The sequence below is a fragment of the Musca autumnalis genome, unplaced genomic scaffold (assembly GCF_047663935.1).
Source record: "Musca autumnalis isolate F117 unplaced genomic scaffold, ASM4766393v1 scaffold_2, whole genome shotgun sequence".
Classification (NCBI taxonomy): domain Eukaryota; kingdom Metazoa; phylum Arthropoda; class Insecta; order Diptera; family Muscidae; genus Musca; species Musca autumnalis.
This window is the reverse complement of record NW_027411755.1, coordinates 101,960,595-101,985,298: the sequence shown is the minus strand read 5'-3', so window position 1 is coordinate 101,985,298 and position 24,704 is coordinate 101,960,595. Positions and strand designations below refer to the sequence as shown.

General features: G+C 37.3%; 1 long non-coding RNA gene across 1 annotated transcript; it reads left to right on the top strand.

Annotated features, from left to right (window-relative positions):
- Positions 1-665: 665 nt before the first annotated feature.
- On the top strand, positions 666-24,527 carry LOC141394369 (uncharacterized). The gene is made up of 3 exons (XR_012410385.1): positions 666-8,448; positions 13,204-13,486; positions 23,882-24,527. It is a non-coding gene; the product is annotated as an uncharacterized lncRNA (long non-coding RNA).
- The last annotated feature ends 177 nt before the right edge of the window (positions 24,528-24,704 follow it).

The window sequence follows — 24,704 nt, the reverse complement described above, 5'->3', positions numbered from 1 at the left end:
CCCCATGATGCCCTCCCTTCCATGACCACTTATTTCCATGGAAACAAAAGAAATTTTACAGTGGCCCCTCTATAGCCACCAAACACACCTACCGCACTATATGGATCACCCCTCCTTCTTTCAAATTAGACCACCATTATGTGTACTTACTTTCTAATTACATAATTGTTTATTGAGGATTAATAAAAATATACAGCACATTTAAATCTTAACAACAAATCATGATAATTACTACTAATACTCTTTTTTTAATCTCTCAGGAATCTCACTGTTGCTGGGGATGGCACATTTGGCCTCTAGCATACACAAAGTAGGAAAGAAAATGTAACATGAATTACGGCTACTGACGAAATCAAATCGTATCTACCTAATGAGCTCGTTTAGGGTAGTTTTATGGTTGTAAGGACTTCCGTCCTCAAGAATCCAAACTGTCTCTCAACTTTGCAAATATTACTATCCTCAGCGACACTGACTACACTGACAATACAATAAAAAAAACTGGATATACTAACAATATGTAATGATAATATTAATACACCTACAGATAAAAAATATATAAACTAAACTCTTAAGAAAAAATTTCTTAAAATAATAATATAAAATAAATTCCTAAGTACAATATCTTAAATTTCAATTCTTTCTTCCCGTATAATAATAATAATAATTCTGGGAACAGTTTATGAATAATTACTAGTCTTATCTAGCCGTTGAAAAATTTAGCAGGCTTTTCGGCGCTCTGATTATAACACTTTTGGATACTGACCTTATTGCTCATGGCCTAGGTGGATCACCTGGCCGAGGACACTTATCCCCTTTTGTACGAAGCAAATTAGTATGACACCTTCTTCTTCGCTTGTAGCGATAATTGGGTATGTCCCAATCATTAAAACTGAAAATACAAGAGAACTGGTAATGTTTCTCCAGTTGACACAATAGACAGCTGTGTTCCTACCTGTTTCAAATCAGTTATTTCTTGTTGATGAGACTTAGATGGCGTTGGGGATTATAAATTATGGCTGAATTTTATAGCATCCAAATTTACTCCTATGGTTTCACACCAAACAATACTTTGTGGACTTTATGGTATGGCCAGCACGTCTTTCTTGGCAATACTTTAACACAGTGTTATTACTATTTCCTTATTCTTCCGAAATCGACCCGAATAGAAATGGCGGGATTCATTGCTGGACGAAATAATGTATATCCTGTTAAGCCGAAAATAAATCCACAGCTCCTACTCACAAACAATATCAGGGAACAGGTTATGAAACTCAATAGCACATTGATTGCAGTAAGCAAAACTTGAAGTTCTTGTTTATGTATCTCTGCACTTATACTATCACTTTACTGACTTAATACAGAGCGGAATACCACTGCTCTTTTGTGCCTTTACACAACGACTAACTCTACCATCCATTTGCTTGACATGAACAGGCGGTGTTCGCCCTTTAAAAAAAAAACACTCATTCGCCATATTTGGAGAACATATATTGGACTCTCCGGTGTCCATATATGTGTCCTTTTCTTGGAACCGCTGCCCACAATATATGTAGCTTTATGTATGTACGAGGCTAGACCGGGACCGGCTTGCTGACAAAAATCCCAATACTTTGTTTCCTACTGGTTTGGTCCGCGATAATTCATCCTTCAACCGTTCGGTGCTGTGCGGATAGGCGACAGGAAAAAAAATTCAAGGTAAACAATCTTTCTAATATATGACAAACTTATGACCGCCAAGCGACGACGGATTTCAACATGAGCGCTGGCAGGCCTAGATGCAGGACCCTTTACGCAACCTCTTTGTTTGCCGAAATTTCATGTACCAATGTACTTGCTAGATGACTTTTGACCCTCACTCCCTCTTCCTGTTCGGTTTCCGCAACAAAACACCGATTCTTGGAAGTTTACGCGTCAAGAAACGGTGTGCGCAGGTTGTCATTGGTTGTTCGTCATGAAATTTACCCAACGTGGGGACTTCTCACGCCCTGTTCTCATTCTGCCGGGCTTATCGTTTACAGGCGAATCCATTGCATATAATTTACACAGTAACCATTAGTTTAAGCCTCTGGAAGCTAGATTTTCAAACGTTAGGCGGTCAATCTGGCCGCTGTTTCTATCTGCTGACATACAGGAAGTAAAGTTTCATGTTATCTACCTCTGACAGAGCAACTTGTACACAACCGGTGTAGGAATACCTATCAGGGGCATAGCCTCTCCCTCTCGACATCTTCATGCAATGGCATTGGAAACGCCAATAGTTATACTTTATTATCAAGTGCGAACGCTGATCCAGCTATCAATTCTTATTTTCCTTTGTCAGGAATTACACATTAATTTTGAAAATACAAGTCATAAAATAAATGAATTATTTTTAATGTCAAACAGTAAATATATATTAATGTAATAAGCCAACATTGTTAAAGTTGTGGTATACAAGAAACAACAGATACCATTAATTGGTTTTAATTCGAACGGAAAACATTTTCATATATGCAATTTATTTCCTTTAGTCAAATTACTATCATCTTTTTTTTCCTTTTCAACAAGATTCGTTGTTGAGGCTATCGCATCCCTTTGCATGGTGTCGTGGCTACTAATAATAAACTTTTCTCTTTTTTGGTCTATATGCTTTCAAAGCGGAAAGAAAGATAGTACTTGTACACTACATTGTTTTCGTATCTTGTGTTTCATTCATAATGCCGCCGATTCATGCCTTTATGTCTTTGAAATGGAAAATCCCAATTGGAGTGCTTTGCAGGTTTTCCAGGGCATATAGATTGTTCCCAATGGGCTTGACTATTCTGCACTTAACATATTTTCTGCAGAATTTAGCATTTATATTATTTTTAAAATCACTAAGAACATTATTTTCCCGGTACACTTCCTATCCGGGAACAAATTTAACCACCCGAGCCCTGACATTGTACCTTCTGGCGCTTTTCTTACAGGCGTCGTGAAGCTTTCCTTGCATGGTGTCTCTTATGGTTTTAAGTTTATCCTATCAAGGGGTTCAATGTGGTGATCCATGATGGATCCAAGTTTTCCCGCCAGCTTTTAGTCATTACCATTGGTGAACATTTCATACCCGAATAGGGCAAAAAACGGCGTAACCCCCGTGGCCGAATGAATGGATGACCTAAGGGAACATTCAATCTCTAAGAGATACTGATCCCACTCCCTCTGATCATTATTTAAATATGATCGGATTGCTGCCAGCACTGACTGATTCACCCTTTCGGACGCATTCGATTGGGGTGAATACAATGCAGTCTTCATATGGGTTATTTTGTATACTTTTAACATCTCTTCAAAATGCGTAGAGATGAATTGTTGCCCATTGTCACTATGAATGGGACTCCAAATTTATGAAAAATTTCATGGACTAAAAATGTTAAAACATTTTTAGCGGTAGCCTCTTTCATGGCCTTCAGAAACATAAATTTCGAAAAATGGTCCACGACAATAAATATATATGCGTTGACATTTTTCGATCTTGGATATTTTCCCATAAAATCGACGTATAGTTTCAGGAATGGCCTCTCTGTTTCAACTCGGTTACCAATGGGTGGGCGCATATTTTGATTACATGACTTTGATTCTTTACAGGTTTGGTAATTGGCAACATAGTGCCGGACCTGTTTTACCATATTAGGCCAATAGTATTTCTGACGTAATCTAGCTAAAGTTTTTGCTACCCCGCCATGGGCTGTTGTGGGTGGGTCATGAGCTTCCTGTATCAATACGTGGGTTATGTCATCTGGAACCCATAATCTCCAAGGGGACTCTCCGGTATAGTCTTGTTGAACGAATCTAGTTATTTTTGAAAATTTTGTCCCCATCTACCTTCAAATCTGGCAATTTTTCCTTATTTTCTTCTATTGTTCTCAAAAGATCACGGTATTCTTCGCTTTCAAAGGCATTTGTCTCAAAATCGAAGAATTCGTCCTCTGTGATCTCTTCAGCCACCACTGCCTCGCACATCCGAGAAAGCGTGTCTGCCACCACGTTATCAGACCCTTTCCTGTGCTCGATGGTGAAGTCGTATCCTTGCAAATGCAACGACCAGCGAGCCAAGCGACCACTCAGGTCTTTGAGGGACATTAGCCACTTGAGGCTTGCATGGTCGGTCAAGACGGAGAACTTCATCATCTCGACATAGGGTCTGCAGCGTTTTATGGCTACTGACGACAATTTGCGACCTATTGAGTAGAAAAGATCGAATAAGATCACAAGACAAATAAGAAAAGGAAAACTCTGTAAATAACTTACGCACCAGAATATTGTGATCAACAGAGTCAAAAGCTTTACTTAAATCCAATATTGCAAGAATTCCCGGATTTTTAACATCTATGCAGTGACGAATTTCGTCAGTTAAGTGTACCATTATTTCACAATGAAGAAAAACTGATCAAAAATTAAAAACTGTGAAATAAAAGAATTGTGAATTTGTATGTTTCTTTTTGACATTGCTACCAGATCTACCTGTTTTCGTTACTTTCTTTTCTGGTAAAACCGGTTATGAGAGAGCAATTTTGACCGTTTTCTCTTTCACCACTTTTACCCATGGTAGAAGAAGAAAATTAGCAGCAATACCCAGCTGACTGAACTGGGCTGTAATGTTAGTGTCAAATTCCATACGACATTTTAAATATTTATTTCTATGCCCGATGTATATTAGGGATATATATTTTTTGAAGAACAAATTTATTCATCAGAAAAAAACTATTTCCCAGAAAAAAACTATACTCCTTCATATCATTGACATGTAACCTCCTCCAGGTCCGAACGATATGCGGCACACTAAAACACCGCTTATAGAGGCGGTACAATAGTTGTTAAACTTGAAAAGAATAATGCCCTAATAAACATGTGCTTTTTTGTTTTCAAAAGCAAACTATTGAAACAGCTTCTCTTTTTTTAATGAATTACCACCGACCTCAAAAATTTTTGTAAGAATTCTACTTTCTGCGAGAAATTATGCATTTAGTGGAATGATATGGAAACATTTAAATTGAAAATATCACTATAAAAGACCTTCGACTTAATAAGGCAAAAATAAAAAATAATTTCAGCATGAGTCAGGCTGTATTCGAACTTGGGTATCCGACAACTGAGTGTCAAGGTTGCGCTCTGAGCCACCATCAACTTGTCAAAACTTTAGCAGACAATAATTGATGATCAAAAATCTTCTGATATAGGAGAGCAATACTAATGACGTAGGAATAAAACTTACCGTAGTATTTGTGAACATTGAAAAATGGGATTACCAAGCAGGACTATAGGGAATGTTTGGAGTTTCAATTAACTGACACAATTTCGCATATGCATTTATCTAATGAAGTGCGATATATATACTAGTTCCCAAGCTTTGCCTTCGTCTGCCACAAAAACAACATTCAATACGCCTGAAGATCGGCTTAACCACCCGTGAAACGTAGCGTAACGGTTGAATGTGTGGGACTTCGGTAGACTCCTAATTTTTCAATGTATATAATAGGTCTAATAAGCTCAACTCGAAAGAGAATTAATTAAAAATCACTATAAATGATCTTCGCCTTAATAAGGCAAAAATAAAAAATAATTTCAGCATGAGCCAGGCTGGGATTCGAACCTGGGTCTCCGACAACTGAGTGTCAAGGTTGCCGGCGTCTTAGCGTTCTGAGCCACCATCAACTTGTCAAAACATTAGCAGACAATAATTGATGATCAAAAATCTTCTGATATAGGAGAGCAATACTAATGACGTAGGAATAAATCTCTTACCATAGTATTTGTGAACATTGAAAATTGGGATTACCAAGCAGGACTATAGGGAAAGTTTGGGGTTTCAATTAACTGACATAATTTCGCATATGCATTTATCTAATAAAGTGCGATATATATACTAGTTCCCAAGCTTTGCCTTCGTCTGCCACAAAAACAACATTCAATACGCCTGAAGATCGGCTTAACCACCCGTGAAACGTAGCGTAATGGTTGAATGTGTGGGACTTCGGTAGACTCCTAATTTTTAATGTATATAATAGGTCTAATAAGCTCAACTCAAAAGAGAATTAATTAAATATCACTATAAATGACCTTCGCCTTAATAAGGTAAAAATAAAAAAAAATCTAATTAGCTTTCATTCATGTTTTTAAAAATATTCAATCAAATGTGAAAAATTATTAGTTTTTTAAATTCCAATAATTTATAGACATTTCATTATTTTGTTTACATGTACGTTGTTACTTCGCTTTCTGGTATACTCTCATCCATTCGGGATTCCCATACAGCTCAAGGTGTAACGCTCGACTAGCAATTATCTCAGGAGCGGATCCCAACCCAACACCTCGTAGCTCGGCACCCGAACAAAAACAAAATTAGAATAAAAAAACTCCCTGACACCTACCCATACACACACATACTGAAACGGAACCGAGATGGGCGCGGCCCCATCATGCCCTCCCTTCCATGACCACTTATTTCCATGGAAACAAAACAAATTTTACAGTGGCCCTAGACCACCATTATGTGTACTTACTGTATAATTACATAATTGTTTATTGAGGATTAATAAAAATATACAGCACATTTAAATCTTAACAACAAATCATGATAATTACTACTAATAATCTTTTTTTAATCTTTCAGGAATCTCACTGTTGCTGAAGATGGCACATTTGGCCTCTAGCATACACAAAGTAGGAAAGAAAATGTAACCTGAATTACGGCTACTGACGAGATATAATCGTATCTACCTAAATGAGCTCGTTTAGGGTAGTTTTATAGTTATATGGTTGTAAGGACTTCCGTCCTCAAGAATCCAAACTGTCTCTCAACTTTGCAAATATTACTATCCTCAGCGACACTGACTACACTGACAATACAATAAAAAAAAAACTGGATATACTAACAATATGTAATGATAATATTAATACACCTACAGATAAAAAATATATAAAATAAACTCTTAAGAAAAAATTTCTTAAAATAATAATATAAAATAAATTCCTAAGTACAATATCTTAAATTTCAATTCTTTCCTCCTGTATAATAATAATTCTGGGAACAGTTTATGAATAATTACTAGTCTTATCTAGCCGTTGAAAAATTTAGCAGGCTTTTCGGCGCTCTGATTATAACACTTTTGGATACTGACCTTATTGCTCATGGCCTAGGTGGATCACCTGGCCGAGGACACTTATCCCCTTTTGTACGAAGCAAATTAGTATGACACCTTCTTCTTCGCTTGTAGCGATAATTGGGTATGTCCCAATCATTAAAACTGAAAATACGAGAGAACTGGTAATGTTTCTCCAGTTGACACAATAGACAGCTGTGTTCCTACCTGTTTCAAATCAGTTATTTCTTGTTGATGAGACTTAGATGGCGTTGGGGGTTATAAATTATGGCTGAATTTTATAGCATCCAAATTTACTCCTATGGTTTCACACCAAACAATACTTTGTGGACTTTATGTTATGGCCAGCACGTCTTTCTTGGCAATACTTTAACACAGTGTTATTTCTATTTCCTTATTCTTCCGAAATCGACCCGAATAGAAATGGCGGGATTCATTGCTGGACGAAATAATGTATATCCTGTTAAGCCGAAAGTAAATCCACAGCTCCTACTCACAAACAATATCAGGGAACAGGTTATGAAACTCAATAGCACATTGATTGCAGTAAGCAAAACTTGAACTTCTTGTTTATGTATCACTGCACTTATACTATCACTTTACTGACTTAATACAGAGCGGAATACCACTTTTCTTTTGTGCCTTTACACAACGACTAACTCTACCATCCATTTGCTTGACATGAACAGGCGGTGTTCGCCCTTTAAAAAAAAACACTCATTCGCCATATTTGGAGAACATATATTGGACTCTCCGGTGTCCATATATGTGTCCTTTTCTTGGAACCGCTGAAATTGCCTAGTCATCGTCACCTATTCTACCAACAATGCGCAAAGTGGCAGTTATCCGAATTTGGTGAATCAATTTTTAACCCATCTATACATCCATTTTCGTCCTCGATACAACTCTGTATGGACTACTCCCGGTTTGCCTGGCAATACTGGGTTACTATAATTTTTTCTTTCTCTCGGTTTTGTCTCTCATTCTTAGTCAGGTGATCCAATTACAACAATTGTGCAGCAACACAGACTACATCGTATCATACCACACAAAAAATAAAAACAATTAGTTTCCTAATTGATAATATATATATATTACATATAATATATTTCCCCAAGAGAAGTCGAATCAAATGTTCAATTTACATGTGAATACACCACATATGGAGGATCATCCTATCTACCCACAATATATGTAGCTTTATGTATGTACGAGGCTAGACCGGGACCGGCTTGCTGACAAAATTCCCTGGCTGGCTTTGGACCGCGATAATTCATCCTTCAACAGTTCGGAGCTGTGCGGATAGGCGACAGGAATAAAATTCAAGGTAAACAATCTTTCTAATATATGACAGACTTATGACCGCCAAGCGACGACGGATTTCAACATGAGCGCTGGCAGGGGATGCATCTAGCACAGGACCCTTTATGCAACCTCTTTGTTTGCCGAAATTTCATGTACCAAAGTACTTGCTAGATGACTTTTGACCCTCACTCCCTCTTCCTGTTCGGTTTCCGCAACAAAACACCGATTCTTGGAAGTTTACGCGTCAAGAAACGGTGTGCGCAGGTTGTCATTGGTTGTTCGTCATGAAATTTACCCAACGTGGGGACTTCTCACGCCCTGTTCTCATTCTGCCGGGCTTATCGTTTACAGGCGAAGCCATTGCATATAATTTACACAGTAACCATTAGTTTAAGCCTCTGGAAGCTAGATTTCCAAACGTTAGGCGGTCAATCTGGCCGCTGTTTCTATCTGCTGATATTCAGGAAGTAAAGTTTCATGTTATCTACCTCTGACAGAGCAACTTGTACACAACCGGTGTACGAATACCTATCAGGGGCATAGCCTCTCCCTCTCGACATCTTCATGCAATGGCATTGGAAACGCCAATAGTTATACTTTATTATCAAGTGCGAACGCTGATCCAGCTATCAATTCTTATTTTCCTTTGTCAGGAATTACACATTAATTTTGAAAATATAAGTCATAAAATAAATTAATTATTTTTAATGTCAAACAGTAAATATATATCAATGTAATAAGCCAACATTGTTAAAGTTGTGGTATACAAGAAACAACAGATACCATTAATTGTTTTTAATTCGAACGGAAAATATTTCCATATATGCAATTTATTTCCTTTAGTCAAATTACTATCATCTTTTTTTCCTTTTCAACAAGATTCGTTGTTGAGGCTATCGCATTCCTTTGCATGGTGTCGTGGCTACTAATAATTAACTTTTCTCTTTTTTGGTCTATATGCTTTCAAAGCGGAAAGAAACGGGTACAGATAGTACTTGTACACTACATTGTTTTCGTATCTTGTGTTTCATTCATACTGCCGCCGTTTCATGCCTTTATGTCTTTGAAATGGAAAATCCCAATTGGAGTGCTTTGCAGGTTTTCCAGGGCATATAGATTGTTCCCAATGGGCTTGACTATTCTGCACTTAACATATTTTCTGCAGAATTTAGCATTTATATTATTTTTAAAATCACTAAGAACATTATTTTCCCGGTACACTTCCTATCCTGGAACAAATTTAACCACCCGAGCCCTGACATTGTACCTTCTGGCGCTTTTCTTATAGGCGTCGTGAAGCTTTCCTTGCATGGTGTCTCTTATGGTTTTAAGTTTATCCTATCAAGGGATTCAATGTGGTGATCCATGATGGATCCTTATTTTCCCGCCAGCTTGTAGTCATTACCATTGGTGAACATTTCATACCCGAATGGGGCAAAAAATGACGTAACCCCCGTGGCCGAATGAATGGATGACCTAAGGGAACATTCAATCTCTGAGCGATACTGATCCCACTCCCTCTGATCATTATTTAAATATGATCGGATTGCTGCCAACACTGACTGATTCACCCTTTCGGAAGCATTCGATTGGGGTGAATACAGTGCAGTCTTCATATGGGTTATTTTGTATACTTTTAACATCTCATCAAAATGCTTAGAGATGAATTGTTGCCCATTGTCACTATGAATGACCTCTGGGACTCCAAATTTATGAAAAATTTCATGGACTAAACATGTTAAAACATTTTTAGCGGTTGCCTCTTTCATGGCCTTCAGAAACATAAATTTCGAAAAATGGTCCACGACAATAAATATATATGCGTTGCCATTTTTCGATCTTGGATATTTTCCCATAAAATCGACGTATAGTTTCTGGAATGGTCTCTCTGTTTCAACTCGGTTACCAATGGGTGGGCGCATATTTTGATTACATGACTTTGATTCTTTACAGGTTTGGCAATTGGCAACATAGTGCCGGACCTGTTTTACCATATTAGGCCAATAGTATTTCTGACGTAATCTGGCTAAAGTTTTTGCTACCCCGCCATGAGCTGTTGTGGGTGGGTCATGACCTCCTGTATCAATACGTGGGTTATGTCATTTGGAACCCATAATCTCCAAGGGGACTCCCCGGTATAGTCTTGTTGAACGATGGCAATTTTTCATGATTTTCTTCTATTGTTCTCAAAAGATCACGATATTCTTCGCTTTCAAAGGCATTTGTCTCAAAATCGAAGAATTCGTCCTCTGTGATCTCTTCAGCCACCACTGCCTCGCACATCCGAGAAAGCGTGTCTGCCACCACGTTATCACGTTATCGACGGTGAAGTCGTATCCTTGCAAATGCAACGCCCAGCGTGCTAAGCGACCACTCAGGTCTTTGAGGGACATTAGCCACTTGAGGCTTGCATGGTCGGTCAAGACGGAGAACTTCATCATCTCGACATAGGGTCTGCAGCGTTTTATGGCTACTGACGACAATTTGCGACCTATTGAGTAGAAAAGATCGAATAAGATCACAAGACAAATAAGAAAAGGAAAACTCTGTAAATAACTTACGCACCAGAATATTGTGATCAACAGAGTCAAAAGCTTTACTTAAATCCAATATTGCAAGAATTCCCGGATTTTTAACATCTATGCAGTGACGAATTTCGTCAGTTAAGTGTACCATTATTTCACAATGAAGAAAAACTGATCAAAAATTAAAAACTGTGAAATAAAAGAATTGTGAATTTGTATGTTTCTTTTTGACATTGCTACCAGATCTACCTGTTTTCGGTACTTTCTTTTCTGGTAAAACCGGTTATGAGAGAGCAATTTTGACCGTTTTCTCTTTCACCACTTTTACCCATGGTAGAAGAAGAAAAAGTAGCAGCAATACCCAGCTGACTGAACTGGGCTGTAATGTTAGTGTCAAATTCCATACGACATTTTAAATATTTATTTCTATGCTCGATGTATATTAGGGATGTATATTTTTTGAAGAACAAATTTATTCATCAGAAAAAAACTATTTCCCAGAAAAAAACTATACTCCTTCATATCATTGACATGTAACCTCCTCCAGGTCCGAACGACATGCCGCACACCAAAACACCGCTTATAGAGGCGGTACAATATTTGTTAAACTTGAAAAGAATAATGCCCTAATAAACATGTTCTTTTTTGTTTTCAAAAGCAAACTATTGAAACAGCTTCTCTTTTTTAATGAATTACCACCGACCTCAAACATTTTTGAAGAATTCAACTTTCTGCGAGAAATTATGCATTTAGTGGAATGATATGGAAACATTCAAATTGAAAATATCACTATAAATGACCTTCGCCTTAATAAGGCAAAAATAAAAAATAATTTCAGCATGAGTCAGGCTGGATTCGAACCTGGGTATCCGACAACTGAGTGTCAAGGTTGCCGGCATCTTAGCGCTCTGAGCCACCATCAACTTGTCAAAACTTTAGCAGACAATAATTGATGATCAAAAATCTTCTGATATAGGAGAGCAATACTAATGACGTAGGAATAAAACTTACCGTAGTATTTGTGAACATTGAAAAATGGGATTACCAAGCAGGACTATAGGGAATGTTTGGAGTTTCAATTAACTGACACAATTTCGCATATGCATTTATCTAATGAAGTGCGATATATATATGCTAGTTCCCAAGCTTTGCCTTCGTCTGCCACAAAAACAACATTCAATACGCCTGAATATCGGCTTAACCACCCGTGAAACGTAGCGTAACGGTTGAATGTGTGGGACTTCGGTAGACTCCTAATTTTTCAATGTATATAATAGGTGTAATAAGCTCAACTCGAAAGAGAATTAATTAAATATCACTATAAATGATCTTCCCCTTAATAAGGCAAAAATAAAAAATAATTTCAGCATGAGCCAGGCTGGGATTCGAACCTGGGTCTCCGACAACTGAGTGTCAAGGTTGCCGGCGTCTTAGCGTTCTGAGCCACCATCAACTTGTCAAAACTTTAGCAGACAATAATTGATGATCAAAAATCTTCTGATATAGGAGAGCAATACTAATGACGTAGGAATAAATCTCTTACCATAGTATTTGTGAACATTGAAAATTGGGATTACCAAGCAGGACTATAGGGAAAGTTTGGGGTTTCAATTAACTGACATAATTTCGCATATGCATTTATCTAATAAAGTGCGATATATATACTAGTTCCCAAGCTTTGCCTTCGTCTGCCACAAAAACAACATTCAATATGCCTGAAGATCGGCTTAACCACCCGTGAAACGTAGCGTAATGGTTGAATGTGTGGGACTTCGGTAGACTCCTAATTTTTCAATGTATATAATAGGTCTAATAAGCTCAACTCAAAAGAGAATTAATTAAATATCACTATAAATGACCTTCGCCTTAATAAGGTAAAAATAAAAAAAATCTAATTAGCTTTCATTCATGTTTTTCAAAATATTCAATCAAATGTGAAAAATTATTAGTTTTTTAAATTCCATTAATTTATAGACATTTCTTTATTTTGTTTACATGTACGATGTTACTTTGCTTTCTGGTATACTCTCATCTCACCGAGATGGGCGCGGCCCCATGATGCCCTCCCTTCCATGACCACTTATTTCCATGGAAACAAAACAAATTTTACAGTGGCCCTAGACCACCATTATGTGTACTTATTGTCTAATTACATAATTGTTTATTGAGGATTAATAAAAATGTACAGCAAATTTAAATCTCAACAACAAATCATGATAATTACTTCTAATACTCTTTTTTTAATCTTTCAGGAATCTCACTGTTGCTGGGGATGGCACATTTGGCCTCTAGCATACACAAAGTAGGAAAGAAAATGTAACCTGAATTACGGCTACTGACGAAATCTAATCGTATCTACCTAACTGAGCTCGTTTAGGGTAGTTTTATGGTTGTAAGGACTTCCGTCCTCAAGAATCCAAACTGTCTCTCAACTTTGCAAATATCACTATCCTCAGCGACGCTGACTACACTGACAATACAATAAAAAACTGGATATACTAACAATATGTAATGATAATATTAATACACATACAGGTAAAAATATAAACTAAACTCTTAAGCAAAAATGTCTTAAAATAATAATATAAAATAAATTCCTAAGTAAAATATCTTAAATTTCAATTTTTCCTCCAGTATAAATCTTTCAATTGGGCTCTTCGAACCATTAATAATTCTGGGAACAGTTTATGAATAATTACGTAGTCTTATCTAGCCGTTGAAAAATTTAGCAGGCTTTACGGCGCTCTGGTTATAACACTTTTGGGTACTGACCTTATTGCTCATGGCCTAGGTAGATCACCTGGCTGAGGACACTTATCCCCTTTTGTACGAAGCAAATTAGTATGACACCTTCTTCTTCGCTTGTAGCGATAATTGGGTATGTCCCAATCATTAAAACTGAAAATACAAGAGAACTGGTAATGTTTCTCCAGTTATGGCTGAATTTTATAGCATCCAAATTTACTCCTATGGTTTCACACCAAACAATACTTTGTGGACTTTATGGTATGGTCAGCACGTCTTTCTTGGCAATACCCTAACACAGTGTTATTTCTATTTCCTTATTCTTCCGAAATCGACCCGAATAGAAATGGCGGGATTCATTGCTGGACGAAATAATTTGTATCCTGTTAAGCCGAAAATAAATCAACAGCTCCTACTCACAAACATTGATTGTAGTAAGCAAAACTGGAACTTCTTGTTTATGTATCACTGCACTTATACTATCACTTTACTGACTTAATACAGAGCGGAATACCACTGTTCTTTTGTGCCTTTACACAACGGCTAACTCTACCATCCATTTGCTTGATATGAACAGGCGGTGTTCGCCCTTTAAAAAAACACTCAATCGCCATATATGGAGAACATATATTGGTCTCTCCGGTGCCCATATATGTGTCCTTTTCTTGGAACCGCTGAAATTGCCTAGTCGTCGTCACCTATTCTACCAACAATGCGCAAAGTGGCAGTTATCCGAATTTGGTGAAACAATTTTTAACCCATCTATACATCCATTTTCGTTCTCGATACAACTCTGTATGGACAACTCCCGGTTTTGCCTGGCAATACTGGGTTACTATAAATTTTTCTTTCTCTCGTTTTTGTCTCTCATTCTTAGTCAGCTGATCCAATCACAACAATTGTACAGCAACACAGACTACATCGTGTCATACCACACAAAAAATAAAAACAATTTGTTTCCTAATTGATAATATATATATTATATATAATATATTTGCCCAAGAGAAGTCGAATCGAATGTTCAATTTACATGTGAATACACCACATATGGAGGATCCTTCTATCTACCCACAATATATGTAGCTTTATGTATGTACGAGGCTAGACCGGGACCGGCTTGCTGACAAAATTCCCAATACTTTGTTTCCTACTGGCGTTGGTTCGCGATAATTCGTCCTTCAACCGTTCGGTGCTGTGCGGATAGGCAACAGGAATAAAATTCAAGGTAAACAATCTTTCTAATATATGACAGACTTATGACCACCAAGCGACGACGGATTTCACCATGAGCGCTGGCAGGGGATACATCTAGCACAGGACCCTTTATGCAACCTCTTTGTTTGCCGAAATTTCATGTACCAAAGTACTTGCTAGATGACTTTTGACCCTCACTCCCTCTTCCTGTTCGGTTTCCGCAACAAAACACCGATTCTTGGAAGTTTACGCGTCAAGAAACGGTGTGCGCAGGTTGTCATTGGTTGTTCGTCATGAAATTTACCCAACGTGGGGACTTCTCACGTCCTGTTCTCATTCTGCCGGGCTTATCGTTTACAGGCGAATCCATTGCATATAATTTACACAGTAACCATCAGTTTAAGCCTCTGTTTTTGGAAGCTAGATTTCCAAACGTTAGGCGGTCAATCTGGCCGCAGTTTCTATCTGCTGACATTCAGGAAGTAAAGTTTCATGTTATCTACCTCTGACAGAGCAACTTGTAAACAACCGGTGTACGAATACCTATCAGGGGCATAGCCTCTCCCTCTCGACATCTTCATGCAATGGCATTGGAAACGCCAATAGTTATACTTTTTTATCAAGTGCGAACGCTGATCCAGCTATCAATTCTTATTTTCCTTTGTCAGGAATTACACATTAATTTTGAAAATACAAGTCACAAAATAAATGAATTACTTTTAATGTCAAACAGTAAATATATATCAATGTAATAAGCCAACATTGTTAAAGTTGTGGTATACAAGAAACAACAGATACCATTAATTGCTTTTAATTCGAACGGAAAATATGTCCATATGTGCAATTTATTTCCTTTAGTCAAATTACTATCATCTTTTTTTCCTTTTCAACAAGATTCGTTGTTGAGGCTATCGCTTCCCTTTGCATGGTGTCGTGGCTACTAATAATAAACTTTTCTCTTTTTTTGGTCTATATGCTTTCAAAGCGAAAAGAAACGGGCACAGATAGTACTTGTACACTACATTGTTTTCGTATCTTGTGTTTCATTCATACTGCCGCCGATTCATGCCTTTGAAATGGAAAATCCCAATTGGAGTGCCTTGCAGGTTTTCCAGGGCATATAGATTGTTCCCAATGGGCTTGACTATTCTGCACTTAACATATTTTCTGCAGAATTTAGAATTTATATTATTTTTAAAATCACTAAGAACATGATTTTTCCGGTACACTTCCTGTCCGGGAACAAATTTAACCACCCGAGCCCTGACATTGTACCTTCTGGCGCTTTTCTCATAGGCGTCGTGAAGCTTTCCTTGCATGGTGTCTCTTATGGTTTTAAGTTTATCCTCGACTGCAAGGGGTTCAATGTGGTGATCCATGATGGATCCTAGTTTTCTCGCCAGCTTGTAGTCGTTACCATTGGTGAACATTTCACACCCGAATAGAGCAAAAAACGGCGTAACCCCCGTGGCCGAATGAATGGATGACCTGAGGGCACATTCAATCTCTGAGCGATACTGATCCCACTCCCTCTGATCATTATTTAAATATGATCGGATTGCTGCCAGCACTGACTGATTCACCCTTTCGGACGCATTCGATTGGGGTGAATACAGTGCAGTCTTCAAATGGGTTAGTTTGTATACTTTTAACATCTCTTCAAAATGCTTAGAGATGAATTGTTGCCCATTATCACTATGAATCACCTCTGGGACTCCAAATTTATGAAAAATTTCATGGACTAAAAATGTTACAACATTTTTAGCGGTTGCCTCTTTCATGGCCTTCAGAAACATAAATTTCGAAAAATGGTCCACGGCAATAAATATATATGCGTTGGCATTTTTCGATCTTGGATATTTTCCCATAAAATCGACGTATAGTTTCTGGAATGGCCTCTTTGTTTCAACTCGGTTACCAATGGGTGGGCGCATATTTTGATTACATGACTTTGATTCTTTACAGGTTTGGCAATTGGCACCATAGTGCCGGACCAGTTTTACCATATTAGGCCAATAGTATTTCTGACGTAATCCAGCTAAAGTTTTTGCTACCCCGCCATGGGTTGTTGTGGGTGGGTCATGAGCTTCCTGTATCAATACGTGGGTTATGTCATTTGGAACCCATAATCTCCAAGGGGACTCCCCGGTATAGTCTTGTTGAACGAATCTAGTTTTTTTTTTGAAAATTTTGTCCCCTTCTACCTTCAAATCTGGCAATTTTTCATGATTTTCTTCCATTTTTCTCAAAAGATCACGATATTCTTCGCTTTCAAAGGCATTTGTCTCAAAATCATCAGTCATCATCTTGCAATCGAGTTGTTAAGACGTACACAATGAACGCTCCCCCAAAAACTCTTTGCGCGAAGTGTTTTAAATCTCTTGGTGCTAATATTATTGCATGTCATATCTGCAAAGCTAAATTGCATTTCTTCTGTGCTAAATTGGAGGAAAAACATATTGATTTATTAAATCAAAACATCAACATTGTATTTAATTGTGATGACTGCCTGTCTGTTTCTTGTGAAATGATTTCTCAAATCTCTTCAATTTCAAATGAGCTAAGAGAACTAAAAGATAATAAGTTTTCTAACTTCAAGGACGAGTTTAAAGAGTTGAAAGCAGAGTTCAATAAACTCTCGGGTAACCTTGAACAAATGAAGAAAATCAAAACAAACATTTCTATGCCAATGCCTAATTATTCTGCTGTAACAAACCTGCAGTCCAACAATAATAGCAATAACACACGGTCTCAAGTTGATGCTATTTCGCAACAACAAGGCATTGTTTCTATTGATGATGCTACTTCTCTTTCTTCGTATCCAACTGCGGCTTCGGAAATTAGATCGAACATGTCTGAAGTTTCTAAGAATGATGAGTGGTCGAAAGTAAAACGACGTAGGCGTCGCAAACGCTTTCTTGCTGTCGGACAGAATTTGTCCAATGATTTGGATGATTTATTTAATAAACTCAATAAGTTATTGGACTTAGTTTTTATCCAAAATGTTTTTCAAACTAATGTATGTGAATATTTGATCCCATTTTTTCCTGCAAATTTACATCATAAACCTATATCAATTGAAATTGAATCTATACATTTCATTAAAAATTCTAATATTTTGCACTCTAAGGAATATGATTTTAAAAGGTGTAATTTTGATGTTTTAAATTCCATTTTTATTAATTTGAATTGGTCTGAATTATTTTGTGACGGAGATACAATGTCCTGTTATAATATATTTTTTTAATAGTATGTATATTAAATATTTTTGAGAAGTATGTTCCGGTTAAGAAACCTATTGTCAATAACCATCCTTGGTAAAAAGAGAAACAAACTGCACAAGTCTTATCTCAAGACAGATTCTATTGAGATTTTTAATCAATATAAGTTATGCGTAAAGGAGTTTAATTTCCTCAATAAATTTTTATATAAACAATATTTACTTAAAATTGAAAATAATATTCATACAAATCCAAAGAATTTTTGGTCTTTCGTGCAGGCTAAAAACGCTGTACTGATATTCCCTCTGCAATGACCTATGATAATAACAGTTTTGACAATGCTGAAGAAATTGTAAACTTCTTTGCGGACTTTTTTCGCTCAAACTTCGATGTTTCAAGTGTAAGCGATCATCATACTAATAATATTTCGTCAAACTTAAATTTAGGGCAAATAACTTTGACTGCCGGTAATATTCGGAGTGCTATAAACAAAGTAAAAAATTCAATGAAGATTGATTCTGAAGGCCTATGTCCATTTTTAATAAAGAATTGCCCACAGTCACTAATAGATCCAATTCTTCACATTTTTAATAAATCTTTAACTGAAGGAGTTTTTATTGATCGTTGGAAAGTGTCGTATATAACTCCTGTTTATAAATCAGGTAGTCGCAATGATGTTTCCAACTATCGGTCAATTTCCAAGTTAACTACTATATCCAAAATCTTTGAACATGCTATTTATGGCATTTTGTATTTTTCCACAAAGTCACTAACTATTCCTCAACAACACGGCTTTCGTAAAAATAAGTCTACAATATCCAATCTTTCAGTTTTCTCTGACTATTGTTTGTCAGCAATGGAAGAGAGTCTGCAAGTTGATGTAGTATATACAGATTTTTCAAAAGCATTTGACAAAATTCCACATAACTTGTTATTGGGAAAATTATTGTCCCTGGGTATACATTCTTCTGTTCATAAATGGTTTTCATCATACCTCTATAATAGAGTATGTATAGTCCGTATTGATAAGTATGAATCTTTTCCTTATTTTCAGGTTTCGGGTGTCCCACAGGGCAGTATTCTGGGCCCCTTATTGTTTATTCTGTACATAAATGATATATTTGTTTGTTTTAAAAATTCAGAATTTTTGCTCTATGCGCACTATTTGAAAATTTATTCTAAAATAAGATCTTTTTCGAATATATCAGCTATGCAATTAGATCTTGATCGTTTCAATGATTGGTGTTTCTCAAATGGCTTAAAGGTTAATTTAAATAAATGTTTCAATGTAACGTACACAAGGTCACGAAACCCGTTTACTATTTCATATTTTTTGGGAAATTCAAGTCTAAAAAAGGTGGATGAAGCTATGGACTTGGGTATTCTTCTTGATTCTAACTTTACTTTTAAATCTCACTTGGATCAGTTAATTCCAAGAATTTATTCGACACTTGCCTTTATTAAACGCAATGCTAAAGATATTTCTGACCCTTATACTCTAAAGACTTTGTACTACTCGTTTGTGCTGTAAAACATGAATACGGTTCATTTATTTGGCACCCTAATACACAGATTCAAATAGCAAGAGTTGAGAAAATACAAAAGCGTTTTATTAAGTTTGCGTTACCTCATTTGAATGCTATACATCCACGACCATCCTATGAGATTCGCTGTGTTCATCTTGGTATGTTATCACTTGAAAAGCGGCGCACAATCAATTCAATGTTGTTTATGTTTGATTTAATAAATGGAAATATTGATTGTCCACAACTCTTGGCTAAAATCCCAATTTGTATACCTAGTAGAATATCTCTTCGGCATAGGAATTTATTCTATACTGAAATATATCAAAGAAATTATACCCTTAATGGTCCTTTAATTAGGGGATTAAATTATTTAAATTCTATACTTAATAGCTATTTAATTGAATGTAACACATCAAAAAGGAATTTAAAATTTTTTTGATAGATAATTTAATTTAATCTTATTATTGTAAATTATTAATAATAATTTTGTAATATTAATAGTCTGTAAGAACGTTGTTCATTAGACTCAATAAATAAATAAAAAAAAATCGATAGATTCGTCCTCTGTGATCTCTTCAGCCACCGCAGGCTCGCACATCCGAAAAAGCCAGACCCTTTCTTGTGCTCGATGGTGAAATCGTATCCTTGCAAATGAAACGACCAGCGTGCTAAGCGACCACTCAGGTCTTTGAGGGACATTAGTCACTTGAGGCTTGCATGGTCGGTCAAGACGGAGAACTTCATCATCTCGACATAGGGTCTGAAGCGTTTTATGGCTAAAACGGCCGCCAGACACTCTTTCTCGGTGACGGTATAGTTTCTTTGGGCCGGATTCAATTTTTGAGAAAAAAATGCGATGGGGTTTTCACTCCCATCATAATTTTTTTGAAATAATACGGCACCAACTCCATAATCGGAAGCATCGCACTGTATGAAAAATTGCCTTTTGAAGTCAGGGTGTCTCAATACTGGGGCAGTTGTGAGTGCATGTTTCAAGGCATTGAAGGCTTCAACCGCCTCCTGGGTAATACTAAATTTCTTTCCCTTTTTGAATAAGTAGGTCAGGGGTGCCGATAAGGAAGCAAAATCCTTAACGAAACGGCTGTACCAACCTGCCGTTCCTAGGAAGCTACGTACCTCACTAGGAGACCTCGGAATCCTAATGCTCTGAATGGCTTTCACCTTTTCGGGGTCTGTCTTTAACATGCCCCCACCTATGATGAAACCCGAATACCGCAATCCAGTAAAACAAAACTTGGACTTTCCCAAACTAATAGTCAACCGAGCTTCTTTCAAACACCTCGAGACCTCCTGTAGCATCTTCAGGTGTGTATCGAATTCATCTGAGATTATTAGCCAGTCATCCAGGTAAACAAAAACATTTGGTTTGAGTCTACCTGGAATGACTTTGTCCATAAGTCTGCACAATCGCTGAGCCGCATTGCATAGACCAAATGGCATTACTCGAAACTGGTAAAGAGGCCGCCTTGGAACAGTGCAAGCTGTATACGGTTTGGCTTCCTCCTCCAGTTCGATCTGCCAAAAGGCATATTTTAGATCTACGCTACTTATAAAGTGTGTCTGGTCAATGCGGCTCAGGATCCCTCGATGTTTTGCAAGGGGTATGCGTCCTTATTGGTCAAAGCATTCAACTTGCGGGCGTCGAGACAAACCCTATTTTTGTCGGGTTTACGAACCACAGTGGTGCGGTTACTCCAAGGACTATTGCTCTCTTCGATGACTTTGAGAGCTAACATGGTATCGATTTCCCGGTAAACAATATCCTGGACCGCTGGAGATAAAGGATAATGTTTATCCTTGACTGGGTTCGCCCCCTTAATTAATTTTATTTCATGTTTTTCCAGGTGGGTGCACCCTAGTCCATCCTTTTCAAAAGACGAAAAGTTTGAAACTATGGACTCCAAACGTTTTTGTTGGTCTGGTTCCAAATTGTGCATTTTATGGGGGTTAATTTAAGCAGGTTCCTTTAATTGGACCTGTGCTACCTGAAAAATGTCAGGGGCTATGTCGAAGGCTTTCCAGAAGTTTGTTCCCAAGTAAACCTTCTGTTCTAATTCTGGACACATGTACAAGTTTATGTCCTTTATTTTATCTTTGTATTGAACACTTATTGTAACTAAACCTAAAATCCTATGGATGGATCTTGATGCGGTTTGGACAGTTTTATATAGTGGCTTAATCAAGGCTTATGACTCAGCTGTTTCCCGGCAGTTTTTTCCGAGGAGACTTACCGATGCGCCCGAGTCCAAAAGTCCTTTGAACATCCTACCCTTTAAAAGTACGTCCGCATACTGTCTAGGATCTCTGTTGGAACTAATGTTGTTAATGGCCTTAACAGCTACTCTTAACGTCCTTTTCTTTTCTTTGAATCTTCGACGGACTTTAAGTATGCGGTTATTTTGTTTCGATTTCAATTCATCTTTACTCACAGAGGTATTAACAGTCTTGTACTCACGAAAAATTTTACGCCTGGTTTCGTAATAATGCTTCTGTCTTTCCTCTAGTGGAACATAATGACGGATATGATAAAAAGGTATTGATTGTTTGTTTATGGTGCGGGATTCTGGGCCGAACGTGTCTCTCCCGTGGAAGTCAAATTGTGTCATCATTCGGTGCCTGTAATGTTTCGAGGACTACTTCATTGACCTGCTTTTGATAACGAATAGGTTGTTGTGACCGATTATCTTTTCGCACCATATTCCTCTCAGCTTCTAAACATTCTATCCTCAAGTGGTCTAAGGATGATACCTGGATAGGGTAAACTATATTTGCCACAGGCCCTCTTAAGTTTCTCTCAGCTAGTTTTATCATATCAAATTCGTTCACATGGTGTGTTAGTCTACCCCTTAGAGTATTAAGGCTTTGAAATAAGGCGTCTATTCCTTCTCCTGGTTGTTGTTTACGTTCATTCAGCTCATGCATTAGGTCAAACGTGGACAATGGTAACTGGTATTGTTGGTATAATGCATGGGACAAAGCAGGCCAATCTGGCGCTGGGTTGCTTCGGACATAGTACCAGTACCATTCCTTGGCAGGACCGGAAAGGAGGAGTTGGAAATCTCGAAGGACTTCCGACAAAGGGATCTGGTATTGCATTTGCAAGAATTTTAAACGGAAAATAAAATCTTCCACAGACAAGTTCCTTTGATTTCCATCGAATTTCAGTCCAAACATATCAATCCTAATCTTTTCTGAAAATGAGATAAAGTTGCTTGATGGTATTGGTTGATGAAGCGGGGGACTTTGCGAAATATTGGGTTGGTTTTGAATTGCATTGGAGGTGGGTATAAAATTGTTTGTTGGGTTTAGTATTGGTGGTGGTTCTGTAAACGGGGGAAGTCGCGGTATATTGGGCTGATTTTGTATTGCGTTGAGTGGGTTTGAAATTGGTATGTAATTGTTTGCTAGGTTATGTCTTGGTGGTGGCTGAGTAAACGGGGGAAGTGGTAACGGATTGGGTTGGTTTTGGTTTACATTACGGAGATTTGAGTGAAACGTAGCGTAATGGTTGAATGTGTGGGACTTCGGTAGACTCCTAATTTTTCAATGTATATAATACATAGGTCTAATAAGCTCAACTCGAAAGAGAATTAATTAAATATCATTATAAATGACCTTCGCCTTAATAAGGTAAAAATAAAAAAAATCTAATTAGCTTTCATTCATTGTTTTCAAAATATTCAATCAAATGTGAAAAATTATTCGTTTTTTAAATTCCAATAATTTATAGACATTTCTTTATTTTGTTTAAATGTACGTTGTTACTTTGCTTTCTGGTATACTCTCATCCATTCGGGGTTCCCATACAGCTCAAGGTGTAACGCTCGACTAGCAATTATCTCAGGAGCGGATCCCAACCCAACACCTCGTAGCTCGGCACCCGAACAAAAACAGAATTAGAATAAAAAAACTCCCTGACACCTACCCATACACACACATACTGAAACGGAACGGATGGGCGCGGCCCTACGATGCCCTCCCTTCCATGACCACTTATTTCCATGGAAACAAAACAAATTTTGCAGTGGCCCCTCTATAGCCACCACACACACCTACCGCACTATATGGATCACCCCCCTTCTTTGAAATTAGACCACCATTATGTGTACTTACTGTCTAATTACATAATTGTTTATTGAGGATTAATAAAAATATACAGCACATTTAAATCTTAACAACAAATCATGATAATTACTACTAATACTCTTTTTTTAATCTTTCAGGAATCTCACTGTTGCTGGGGATGGCACATTTGGCACCCGAACAAAAACAAGAACAGAATTAGAATAAAAAAAACTCCCTGACACCTACCCATACACACATACTGAAACGGAACCGAGTTGGGCGCGGCCTCATGATGCCCTCCTTTCCATGACCACTTATTTCCATGGAAACAAAACAAATTTTACAGTGGTCCCTCTATAGCCACCACACACACCTACCGCACTATATGGATCATCCCCCCTTCTTTGAAATTAGACCACCATTATGTGTACTTACTGTCTAATTACATAATTGTTTTAATCTTTCAGGAATCCCACTGTTGCTGGGGATGGCACATTTGGCCTCTAGCATACAAAGTAGGAAAGAAAATGTAACCTGAATTACGGCTACTGACGAAATCTAATCGTATCTACCTAAATGAGCTCGTTTAGGGTAGTTTTATGGTTGTAAGGATTTCCGTCCTCAAGATCCAAACTGTCTCTCAACTTTGCAAATATTACTATCCTCAGCGACACTGAGTACACTGACAATACAATAAAAACACTGGATATACTAACAATATGTAATGATAATATTAATACACATACAGTTAAAAAATATAAAATAAACTCTTAAGAAAAAATGTCTTAAAATAATAATATAAAATAAATTCCTAAGTACAATATCTTAAATTTCAATTCTTTCCTTCTGTATAAATCTTTCTATTGGGCTCTTCGAACCATTAATAATTCTGGGAACAGTTTATGAATAATTACGTAGTCTTATCTAGCCGTTGAAAAATTTAGCAGGCTTTTCGGCGCTCTGGTTATAACACTTTTGGGT